The 12,833-nt window shown below is 35.8% G+C and overlaps 1 protein-coding gene across 1 annotated transcript in view; it reads left to right on the top strand.

The window, feature by feature from the left end:
- The first annotated feature begins 139 nt into the window (after positions 1–139).
- Positions 140–12,833, top strand: part of LOC136824100 (uncharacterized) — a 32,525-nt gene continuing 19,831 nt past the window's right edge. Inside the window, exon 1 of the mRNA XM_067080264.1 lies at positions 140–276. The gene's annotated coding sequence lies outside the window, so the exon portion shown is untranslated. The remainder of the gene's footprint in view (positions 277–12,833) is intronic.

Genomic DNA, 12,833 nt, shown 5'->3' with positions numbered 1-12,833 from the left:
GAAACTACGGGTAATGCTATAAAAATTACGTAATCTTACCAAATAAGGTAAAATCATGACATCATAGAATGTGAAATTCTTGGAACTCACCGGGTTGAATGAAACTGAAAGTAGTTAGGTGATGGTACAGTGGTTAACAGGTTAAGATGAAATTTAACATGGCATATGGCATGGGACAAGTGTAGTAGGTGTAGCAGTTAAATTTTACAATTCTAAGCAGTGTAGAAAAACGACGAGGAAAACAATATATCATAATTTTAAAGACTGACAAAGAAGGTAAGCAAACTTTTTGGACAGCATCTCATATTTTGGATCAGAGTTACTTTTTCATCTCAGTTGATGCACACTACTCAATAGACCTTTTTTCAAAGAGGCCACCCTGTTGAATAATTATGTAGTCCAGCAGAAAAACAGTGATAAAACCATGCACAATTATTACAATATGCATGATACAGTAATTATGCAGGCCTAATTGGACTTAAGTCCCGAGAGGGATTCGACTTTTCAGACAAGGGATTTTCGTCGAATTTGTACTTAACCATAAATCATTCATGTCTATACCTTTTTGGGTTTTCTTTGGAATCGATTCCCTTCCTCTTCTCTCCGTTATTATGCGTTTTAAATAAGCCCATTCTAATTTGCCGGAACCCGATTTCAACGTCATTGTAACACGCCCGGAAAAGTACTATACCGATTTAAATTTTTGGAAATGATTGTCCGTGTTTGTAATACTCTCGGGTACCTAATAGCCGTTCCCTCGCTTATTAACGTATTTTTCAAGGAAAGCAGAGTACTATATGGGAGAGTAAATACATAGTGTATTCCGTCTTCTTCAGAAATATTCGAAAACGTATTTTTTTAAAGAAGGCGGAATACTATGTTAGGGCAGTAAGTCCAAAGTAGTGTATTCTGCCTTCTTTAGAAACATTCGAAGGGGTATTTTTTTAAAGAAGGCGGAATACTATGCTAGGGCAGTAAGTCCATAGTAGTGTATTCCGCCTTCTTTAGAAACATGCGAAAGGGTTTTTTTAAAGAAGGCGGAATACTATGTTAGGGCAGTAAGTCCATAGTAGTGTATTCTGCCTTCTTTAGAAACATTCGAAAGGGTTTTTTTAAAGAAGGCGGAATACTATGTTAGGACAGTAAGTTTATAGTATAGTAGTGTATTCCGCCTTCTTTAAATAAAAACATTCGAAGGGGTATTTTTTTAAGAAGTCGGAATACTATGCTAGGGCAGTAAGTCCATAGTAGTGTATTCCGCCTTCTTTAGAAACATTCGAAGGGTTTTTTTTTAAGAAGGCGGAATACTATGTTAGGACAGTAAAGTCCATAGTAGTGTATTCTGTCTTCTTTAGAAACATTCGAAAGCCTATTTTTTTAAAGAAGGCGGAATACTATGTTAGGACAGTAAGTTCATAGTATAGTAGTGTATTCCGCCTTCTTTAGAAACATTCAAAGGGGTATTTCTTTAAAGAAGGCGGAATACTCTGTTTGGATTTTTTGTTCTAATATAGTATTTCGCCTTCTTTAGAAATATTCGAAAACGTATTTTTTTAAAGAAGGCGGAATACTATGTTAGGGCAGTAAGTCCAAAGTAGTGTATTCTGCCTTCTTTAGAAACATTCGAAGGGGTATTTTTTTAAAGAAGGCGGAATACTATGCTAGGGCAGTAAGTCCATAGTAGTGTATTCCGCCTTCTTTAGAAACATGCGAAAGGGTTTTTTTAAAGAAGGCGGAATACTATGTTAGGGCAGTAAGTCCATAGTAGTGTATTCTGCCTTCTTTAGAAACATTCGAAAGGGTTTTTTTAAAGAAGGCGGAATACTATGTTAGGACAGTAAAGTCCATAGTAGTGTATTCTGTCTTCTTTAGAAACATTCGAAAGCCTATTTTTTTAAAGAAGGCGGAATACTATGTTAGGACAGTAAGTTTATAGTATAGTAGTGTATTCCGCCTTCTTTAAATAAAAACATTCGAAGGGGTATTTTTTTAAGAAGTCGGAATACTATGCTAGGGCAGTAAGTCCATAGTAGTGTATTCCGCCTTCTTTAGAAACATTCGAAGGGTTTTTTTTTAAGAAGGCGGAATACTATGTTAGGACAGTAAAGTCCATAGTAGTGTATTCTGTCTTCTTTAGAAACATTCGAAAGCCTATTTTTTTAAAGAAGGCGGAATACTATGTTAGGACAGTAAGTCCATAGTAGTGTATTCCGCCTTCTTTAGAAACATTCGAAGGGTTTTTTTTTAAGAAGGCGGAATACTATGTTAGGACAGTAAAGTCCATAGTAGTGTATTCTGTCTTCTTTAGAAACATTCGAAAGCCTATTTTTTTAAAGAAGGCGGAATACTATGTTAGGACAGTAAGTCCATAGTAGTGTATTCCGCCTTCTTTAGAAACATTCGAAGGGTTTTTTTTAAGAAGGCGGAATACTATGTTAGGACAGTAAAGTCCATAGTAGTGTATTCTGCCTTCTTTAGAAACATTCGAAAGCCTATTTTTTTTAAGAAGGCGGAATACTATGTTAGGACAGTAAAGTCCATAGTAGTGTATTCTGCCTTCTTTAGAAACATTCAAAGGGGTATTTCTTTAAAGAAGGCGGAATACTCTGTTTGGATTTTTTGTTCTAATATAGTATTTCGCCTTCTTTAGAAATTTTGAAATAAGGAAAATCGGGACTAAAATATATAGTTTTAATTGAGTCCCGAATCCAATATATGTTCGTAAAGTAAATCGGGACTAAAAATTTCTCGTTGCTATATATAGTTTTAATTGAGTCCCAAATCCAATATGTTCGTAAAGTAAATCGGGACTAAAAGTTTCACGTTGCTATATATACTTTTACTTGAGTCCCGAATTCAACCTTTTCGTAGACCAATTCGGGACCATCCCGAATCAAACCTTTATATAGACAGATTCGGGACCGTCCCGAAATTTACACTTTCAAGACAAGCTATAATTAGCCAGTATAAATAAAGATCTGCCCCATACTTCCCTGATTTTCAAATTCAAGCCGCCGTATCCATCTTTTCAGTGACTCAGATAGTAAATATGTATTATATATACTTTTACTTGAGTCCCGAATCCAATATGTTCGTAAGGTAAATCGGGACTGAAAGTTTCTCGTTACTATATATACTTTTACTTGAGTCCCGAATTCAACCTTTTCGTAAACCAATTCGGGACCGTCCCGAATCAAACCTTTATATAGACGGATTCGGGACCGTCCCGAAATTTACATTTTCAAGACAAGCTATAATTAGCCCGTATAAATAAAGATCTGCCCCACACTTCCCTGATTTTCAAATTCAAGCCGCCGTATCCATCTTTTCAGTGACTCAGATAGTAAATATGTATTATATATACTTTTACTTGAGTCCCGAATCCAATATGTTCGTAAGGTAAATCGGGACTGAAAGTTTCTCGTTACTATATATACTTTTACTTGAGTCCCGAATTCAACCTTTTCGTAAACCAATTCGGGACCGCCCCGAATCAAGCCTTTATATAGGCGGATTCGGGACCGTCCCGAAATTTACATTTTCAAGACAAGCTTTAATTAGCCCGTGTAAATAGAGATCTGCCCCACACTTCCCTGATTTTCAAATTCAAGCCGCCATATCCATCTTTTCAGTGACTCAGATAGTAAATATGTATTATATATACTTTTACTTGAGTCCCGAATCCAATATGTTCGTAAGGTAAATCGGGACTGAAAGTTTCTCGTTACTATATATACTTTTACTTGAGTCCCGAATTCAACCTTTTCGTAAACCAATTCGGGACCGCCCCGAATCAAACCTTTATATAGACGGATTCGGGACCGTCCCGAAATTTACATTTTCAAGACAAGCTATAATTAGCCCGTGTAAATAGAGATCTGCCCCACACTTCCCTGATTTTCATATTCAAGCCGCCATATCCATCTTTTCAGTGACTCAGATATTAAATATGTATTATATATACTTTTACTTGAGTCCCGAATCCAATATGTTCGTAAGGTAAATCGGGACTGAAAGTTTCTCGTTACTATATATACTTTTACTTGAGTCCCGAATTCAACCTTTTCGTAAACCAATTCGGGACCGTCCCGAATCAAACCTTTATATAGACGGATTCGGGACCGTCCCGAAATTTACATTTTCAAGACAAGCTATAATTAGCCCGTATAAATAAAGATCTGCCCCACACTTCCCTGATTTTCAAATTCAAGCCGCCGTATCCATCTTTTCAGTGACTCAGATAGTAAATATGTATTATATATACTTTTACTTGAGTCCCGAATCCAATATGTTCGTAAGGTAAATCGGGACTGAAAGTTTCTCGTTACTATATATACTTTTACTTGAGTCCCGAATTCAACCTTTTCGTAAACCAATTCGGGACCGCCCGAATCAAGCCTTTATATAGGCGGATTCGGGACCGTCCCGAAATTTACATTTTCAAGACAAGCTTTAATTAGCCCGTGTAAATAGAGATCTGCCCCACACTTCCCTGATTTTCAAATTCAAGCCGCCATATCCATCTTTTCAGTGACTCAGATATTAAATATGTATTATATATACTTTTACTTGAGTCCCGAATCCAATATGTTCGTAAGGTAAATCGGGACTAAAAGTTTCTCGTTACTATATATACTTTTACTTGAGTCCCGAATTCAACCTTTTCGTAGGCCAAATCGGGAATTTTAATTTAGTCCCGAATCCAAACATTTCGTACGCAAAATCGGGACTCAAGTAAAAGTATATAGTATAAATCAAACCATCGATCAATTTTTTTCTCATTGATTTCGACCTCTTTACCACGTCGTTCTAGATCGGGACAGTCCCGAGCGGGACTCAAGTTAAATTAGGCCATTATGCATGTCTCTATCATTGTTTTTATGGCTGGACTACATAATTATTCAACAGGACGTCCTCTTTGAAAAAAGGTCTATCAAAATAAGGGGTTTAAAACATCTTTTTTTCGCTTGAGTTTTAAAGATATTGTAGTACCCACTTAGTCGAATGGCTTGGGGGTCAACAAACAGGGAGTGACACAAATAATTGACAAGGTAAAGTTCAGTTCTTACAACTATTTCTTCTTCTTCATGAAAGACGTCTGCACTCTCTGCCAAGCTGGCTTTTGCCTCGCTCAACATAAACCTATCAAGGTAGGTCACTACAGATATTTTTGAAAAAACTGTGGATTGATTTACTGAAATAATTAATTCAGGTGGAATTATATCACTGCGTAAGCCACACTCAGATTTTGGTAATTCTCCAAACGATTTCTAAAATCTTTTTGAAAAATCTTAAAAAAATCCTTCTCCACTTATTTTCAAAGGTAAAAAAACTTTACCTTGACGCCTTCTTGGTCAAAGACATAGAGACAAGTAGTCAAACCTAAATCAATCAAGAAGAGACTACATGCATATTATTTCGATTTTATGCTACGTTTGGTCGTCCGGCTTGATTCCATTTGAATTGGCAGGCTGTCTTTTGTGAATGAAAAGAAGAGGTACGTATAGATTGCCAAAAATAAAGTCAGTTGAAAAAGATTGTTTTTGACGTGTTCCTCATATTTCTTCGAAACTACTAGACCAATTGAAGCCAAATTTTCACAGAGTGTGTATTTCACCTTCAAGCAACTTGTTAACAACTTTTTGCTGCTTTACCAACAAGTTTAACACTACAAAAAGTCAAAAACAGTGATGATGATAATGCCATTCCGTCACTACAACCAACACTAAATTTTGACTTCAAAAATCTTAGATTTATTTAATGATAATTGATGAAATTCTATTTTTGATTTTTATATTTCAAATTCAATTGTTTTTTATAAGCAGAATATTGAAAGATATTTCCTTGGGCCAATAATTTAATGATAAAAAGAATAATCATGAGCGCCATGTTTTTTTTATTTAAAAACTGTATATTCGACCTTCACAACAAGAGGTCATCGTCAGAGTGTAAAGATCTATTAACAAGAAAAAAATTTTAAAAACATTTTAAGAACAAATTTATAATTGGCTAGTAAAATTACAATAAAAACAGTTTTGAAAAAAGACAAAACGAAAAGCTAAAAACAGTTAAAAATAAATACCTAGAGACTATTATGTATGAGTTGTAAAATCGTAACAATGGCATAAAATGGGACTGAAGTAGGTGCAAATGACTGATTAATAAAGAGACTACGTCGTTGTTTATCTATGTTTTTACCATAAAATCAAATCAACAAGTGGAGTTTCGCCACTTCTTCAGAACCCTGACGATAAATCGTCTCTTAAACATGACGACCACGAGAAGGCAAACATCTTGCAAAAGCAGTTATGTAGTGTCTTTACTGATGAGCCAGAGGGTGAATTGCCAGACTTCCCTGCACGAACAGATAAGAAGATTAGTGATCTATTCGTCACCGAGGAGATGATGAAGAAACAGATAAAACTGATTGACACCAACAAATCCTTTGGTCCAAATGAAATTCATCCCAAAATGTTGGTAGAATTGGTCGACCACGTAGCCGAGCCTTTGGCGATCATAATGAATAAAACCTTGTCGTGTGGAATCATACCGAAAGAATGGAAGACGGCTTACGTTTCGCCAATTTACAAGAACAAGGGTGCTCAAAATCTAGCAATAAACTATAGACCAGTCAGCCTGACATCAGTTGTTTCTAAATTGATGGAATCATTTCTAAGGAGGCATATCATGAATCATCTACAAGATCAAAAACTATTGTCAAATAAACAATACGGCTTCATCAGTCACCGATCAACAGTTACTCAACTCCTGAACTACTTGGATAAGTGCTGCGAAAGCATTGCTAATGGTAAAGTAGTTGATACGATATATTTCGATTTTGCTAAATCCTTCGATACTGTTCCCTACCGTCGCTTGCTGAAGAAACTTGAAGGATATGGAATATCAAGTAACTGTCTACGATGGATAGAGTCTTTCTTGACAGACAGAAAGCAACTCGTAGAGGTCGATCAAGCTCGATCAAGTACAAACTCCGTTGTAAGTGGTATTCCTCAAGGAAGTGTCCTTGGACCACTTCTCTTTGTTATCTATATCAATGATCTCCCGGACAACGTCATCTCATCTATTTTCCTATTTGCCGATGATACGAAGATAGTCAAAGAGATCAACTCAATCGAGGATTCTTTGACAATCCAACAGGACATCAATGAACTGGAAAATTGGTCGAGAAAATGGCTTTTAAAATTCCATCCAGATAAATGCCATGTACTAACTCTCGGGAAATTCGAGAGCATCATCCATGCACACCCATACTCGTTAGATGGAAACCAACTTGAACACGTTTCCCTTGAAAAGGATCTAGGTGTGCTGATCGACTCCGATATTACCTTTGAAGAGCACATATCGAAACAGGTCAAGAAAGCAAACTCAATTCTCGGTGTGATCAGAAGAGGCTTCGAGGAATTATGTCCCAGGACACTTTACACACTGTATACCACCTTTGTTCGACCTCATTTGGAATATGCTCAATCTGTATGGTCACCTAGATTGCGTAAGCACGTCAACCTACTTGAAGGGGTTCAAAGGCGTGCAACAAGAATGGTACGTCGTCTACGAAATTTAACATACGAGCAGCGCCTGCGAAAACTGGACTTACCATCTCTTGAATTTAGGAGACAATTTGGCGACATGGTTCAAATATACAAACACCTTCACTTCTATGACAAAAATACCATCGTCAAAAAGTTTTCTCGCCGAACTCGTCCCCATCGTAAACATGATTACGAATTGATCCCTAATTTCTCAGATGATGGATTAAGGGGTGTGCAAACAAAATCATTTTATTATAGATGCATATCGGCGTGGAACCAGCTCCCAAAAAATGTTGTTAATGCTAAGTCAATCAAAGCATTTAAAGAAGAACTGACTCAGGCATGGATAAAGCACCCGTTACGTTACGATTCAAGATCACTTTTGTAATCATTTTGTAGATAGACCGGTTTAGAGGCCCTAGTGTGCCTGGACTGTAAATCCTTTAATAAATAAATAAATAAATAAATAAATAAGGAGAATACTAATAACTAAAGTCGTCCATTTGCTTTAATGGCTGATCATAGTCAGAAAATTTGTTAAGAGATTTGAAGATAAAACATTTGTTTTTGGGTTTCTTGTGTTTTAACAAAAAATCCCTTCACAAGTTTTTTGTGGTTTTTCTGTCAAGAGTAGTTAAAAATTTAATTACAAAAATAACGTTGTTTTGAACTTAAAAAGACGTTAATAAAATGTTATATTACCCTCTTTTACTAAAAGTGCTTAGTTTTAATGGGTAGTTAACCTTTCTCTTTCGAGTATTTCTTTTAATTGTCCACAAATGATGTATCAAGAGTTATGACTGTTTTTCGACGAAAAATTGGTCAACAACCACTAGTGGTACTACTTTCAAGATTTTGAGACAAAGAAGGTTTGTACAGCCCCAAGATGTGGCCTCTGCCCTAAGATGTGAAACCTGCCCCAAGATGTGACCCGATTGCCCCAAGATGTGAAACCTGCCCTAAGATGTGTCCCGATTACCCCAAGATGTGACCCGAAAAGGTGCCCCAAGATGTTACCCACTTGCCCCAAGATGTGACCCCAGAAAAAATCACTAGGAAATTATAGGTTTTGGTAAATGTACTGGTGGAGTTGATGGTTCTGGTGAATATACTGGTGGATTTGATGGTTCTGGTGATTCTGCTGGTGGAGTTGATAGTTCTGGTGAATCTACTAGTGGAGTTGATGGTTCTGGTGAAATTACTGGTAGAATTGATGGTTCTGGTGATTCTGCTAGTGAAGGGGATGGTTCTGGTTAATATGCTAGTGGGTTCGATGGTTCTGGTGAATGTGCTTGTAGAGTTGATGGTTTTGGTGAATATGCTGGTTGAGTTGATGGTTTTGGTGATTCTGCTGGTGGAGTTAATGGTTCTGGTGATTCTACTGGTGGATTTGATGGTTCTGGTGAATCTGATGGTGGAAATAATGGTTCTGGTGAATCTGCTGGTGGATTTGATGGTTCTAGTGAATCTGCGGATGGATTTGATGGTTTTGGTGAACCTGCCAGTGGATTTGATGTTTCTTGTTCAATCTTCTGAGTGCTTGCTCTTTCAAATGACAATTACCTGTCATTTGCTGTGCAAAAAAATAATTTTTAGTTTTTGCCAATTTTCATTTCCGACTTTTCGATTTACGGCCCTATTTGACGTAGCCAAAACTGCGTAGTGGCGTGAGAAAGGCACGAATCTCATGTTTTATGACAGGGGATTTCAATTCTTTTGTTTTCAAGTCAGAAAATTCAGTGGGGATAGAAAAAAGCATCATATTTTGTAGTGAGGATTAGTTTAATTGATAATTTTCAGCGGGGACAAAAATTGGAGTATAATTTTCCACTGGGAACGATATTTGGGACAATTTTTCCAGCGGGTCCGTGAGAAGGGGATGTAAGAACTACATTGGTTTAAAGAGCAGCTTCTAGTTACATGTAAGACAGATGTTGGTAAATTTTGTGACGATAAGGAAAAATGCACGGTGTTCTAAAATCTTACTACATTATTTTTTATAGAACGCCATGGAAAAATGTTAATTGTACTTTAGAAATGCATTTCAACTTTCATAGAACCTTTCTTAAAAGCATATTGATCCCCCAAAATATATTGCTTTAGAGCAATAGTTATATCCCCTATAATGGTGATTGCGGACGGGAAAACAACTTTTGATGAATTTTACAAGAACTTTCAATTTTTTGAGCGTCTAAAACTTGAACTTTCCGTAACTTATTTATCATATAGTTTAGTTTCTTTCTTTAGCTCGAATGTTTCCTTGACCCAAACAAGTTTTAATATTCCCTTCAGTCAACAATGCCTTTTAAGCCATCTTGTATCTCGAAATTTCCGTAACTCGAACACATTTGAGTTCCCCGTCTTTTCGATTTACTGTATAAAATATTTCAAAAAGAATTATTAAAATTATCTGTCTAACAAACTGTGCGGTAAAAACAGATTAAACTGAGCAGATATTTCCTCTTTTTCAGTAAGAAAAATATTATCTGGACGAAAATAAAAATGGCCGAGGTGGCATGATAAATGTGTTTTCTATGATTTCAATCAATGAGTTTAATTTTAATTGGGTTGTGTGGAAGGTTTGGAAATAACTACAGTTCTTCCTAGGAAAATATTTTCACTTTCTAACAATAACGTTCAGTTTCTTACCATTTTCTTACGAAGAAAACGTTTTAATCAAAAATCAATTTGTTTGCTTCTGTTATGATTGATTTTCCAATTAATTTTCCTTGCGTTGTCATCTTTTGTAGGTCAATTTACCTAATTCATGTAATACGTTTAGCAATCTGCACATTTTTTTCAGTACTTTACTTCACTTGAACTAAACCAATTGCGTATTGTTAGAAATTATTAAAAAGCTGGTTAAATATGGGTAAGGTATTTGTGACTTTTTGGTTGTGCCTGAGTATCATTTTAATCACCAGTGAAGCTAGAAGATCTGCTCCCATTTGCGTCAAATCAAAAGACCTACTTATAGTATTTGATGTCATTGACTATCCATTCACTCATAACTGGATTGTAGAACAAATTGAAGCTTTAGTGACTTCACTATTGAAAGATAAATGCACTGAGGTATGGATCTACCATAATTTACGTAGACACGCTATACACATCAATGAGGAAAATTGGCGCCATTTTATTTACTCAGAACCGGATATGTTGTTGGATGGGCTAGCTGCTGATGAAAGTTTAATGAAAATTCATTCCGAATGGAATAATTGCTATAGAAAAGACAAAATGACCAAAGCTGACCTACTTTACATATACTGTTCCCAGTCTGAGAAAAATTTTTATAAATCTGATCATTTTGACCTCATATTCTATTGCTTGTGCAATCTACGTGGATGCTATAAAGCTAAAAGTCATCTACCAAGATACCATTTTGTCTATAACACCAAGCGTTATACCCGATTCAGTCAACACATCCATGGATTTTTACTTAGTTTATTAAGAAATTCAGATTTTGATTGGTATAACACATTCGATGAATTCAATATGGGTCTTATAAATGGTAAAAAATGTCATACCAAACCTTTGATTATTTACTTTTGGCCTGGCAAATCTCCGCATAAAGGATTAGGCATAGAGCAGTTGGATTTGAGTTGGCTGTTTGATTTCTTTCCGACCAAATACCCGAAAACACAATTCATCAAAGTAGTCGAATACGAATCAGCATACGATTTCTTACCCATGTACTGGTTAGAAAAACTAATACCCCAATTCTCGGACATTATATCGAAGCCTGAATACATGTCTCAGAATACGCTTATTGAAAGATTAAATACATCATCCGTTAATATCATACATATCGATATAAAAAGAATGAGACAAATGGAAAATTCCCCAGAACCTTTTCAGTTTGGACATACTATTAAAATAAGGGTTGCTTATTATGACGACGCTTTTTCTAAATCCTTCTTGACAACCAAAGATGGTAGCCTCCTCGTTTGGGATGAAGACTTGAACAGCCCTGCTTTGTTTAGAATTCTTATTAGCAAAATTAATGATTTTTTATGTCGTTTATAAACACTTACTAGAGTTCATTCGGTTAACTCTTCGAGCATCTTCCTATGTTTAACTAGGGGAAGCAGGGGCTCGGTCCCCCTTAAAAGCTTTTCGACCAGTTGTAGATATGGATGATAGATAAATGGAGTTAGTTTAAAAGAATTTTGTTTTGGCCACCTACCTTATTGGTATTATGTAGAGCAGAATGTAAATTTGGTTACCATAAAATCATTGACCGATTGACTCGTTCGATCAGATTAAAAATTGTTTCTACTAGGCTATTTTGCCAAATAAAAGAGATTGATAATGAAAAATGGTACTTGGTATTTGGTACTTTGCAAACCGGTCTATAAACAACTCATTGGAACTTTTGACTTTCACCAGTGGTAGATATTGACCATCTAAGAGAGTGTGAAAATTTTCAGTTTGGTCACGTGTGTATGGTTGGTATTTTACAGACCGGCCCTTATATTATCTGATAACAAAATAAAATAATAATAAAACTAATATTCTCACTTTCTGCAAAACTATTTTTCTATGATTTTGCTGAAATTTTGGCTGCGAGCTTGTATTGTACCTAATATCTATTTCAAATTAGCTGGCAGTGTTTTTTTTCAAACCTCAATAACTTTTGATAGAATTTGAATTAAGTAGCGATTTTGTGCTCGTTGAAAAGATAATCCGGAGTGGAGTATTAACCAAAAAATAAAATTTATGCGAATTTTGAAAAAAAAGTTGTTGAAAATATAAGCGAATTTAATTGTCTTTCCAACGATATCAAACTTTTAATTATACGGCTACTGGTTAGAAAGTTATGCCCAAAAATTGGCAATAAAATTGGCATTGCTTTGACACAGCGGCTTAGTGTCTGAAGCCTTTCTCTGCAGCGTTTAATTTTCGCTAGCGATTTTGATCTGTCGTAAATCTTTTTCTGGGGTTGTGTTTTATTTTGTTATAACAGCTTTTAATCATTTTGAAGAAAAATTTCTAAACCAGCCTGCAATGATTAGTCTACAGGAATAACTTGAAAAAGAATAATAAGAGGATTGAAATCAATAGCATTCCTCTCAGCCCAGCGTTTGAGTGATTCTTACATTTTCAAAAATATGACTCATTTAATTTTTGCTGGGTTAAAAAAACTCTTCACAGAATTATTCCATGCTCACTCGCATTGGCTCGATGGCTTCTAATCGATCATAGCGTGTGAACGTGTTAGTTCGGGGAATCAATTAATATTTGATCGGGTCATGTAAGTAGCGAGATCACTTTCGTTTACAC

This window comes from Clytia hemisphaerica, unplaced genomic scaffold (genome assembly GCF_902728285.1).
Source record: "Clytia hemisphaerica strain Z4C2 unplaced genomic scaffold, Clytia hemisphaerica genome assembly, whole genome shotgun sequence".
In the NCBI taxonomy this organism is placed as follows: domain Eukaryota; kingdom Metazoa; phylum Cnidaria; class Hydrozoa; order Leptothecata; family Clytiidae; genus Clytia; species Clytia hemisphaerica.
Note: the sequence above shows the minus strand (reverse complement) of the source record. Positions and strands in the feature narration are given on the sequence as shown.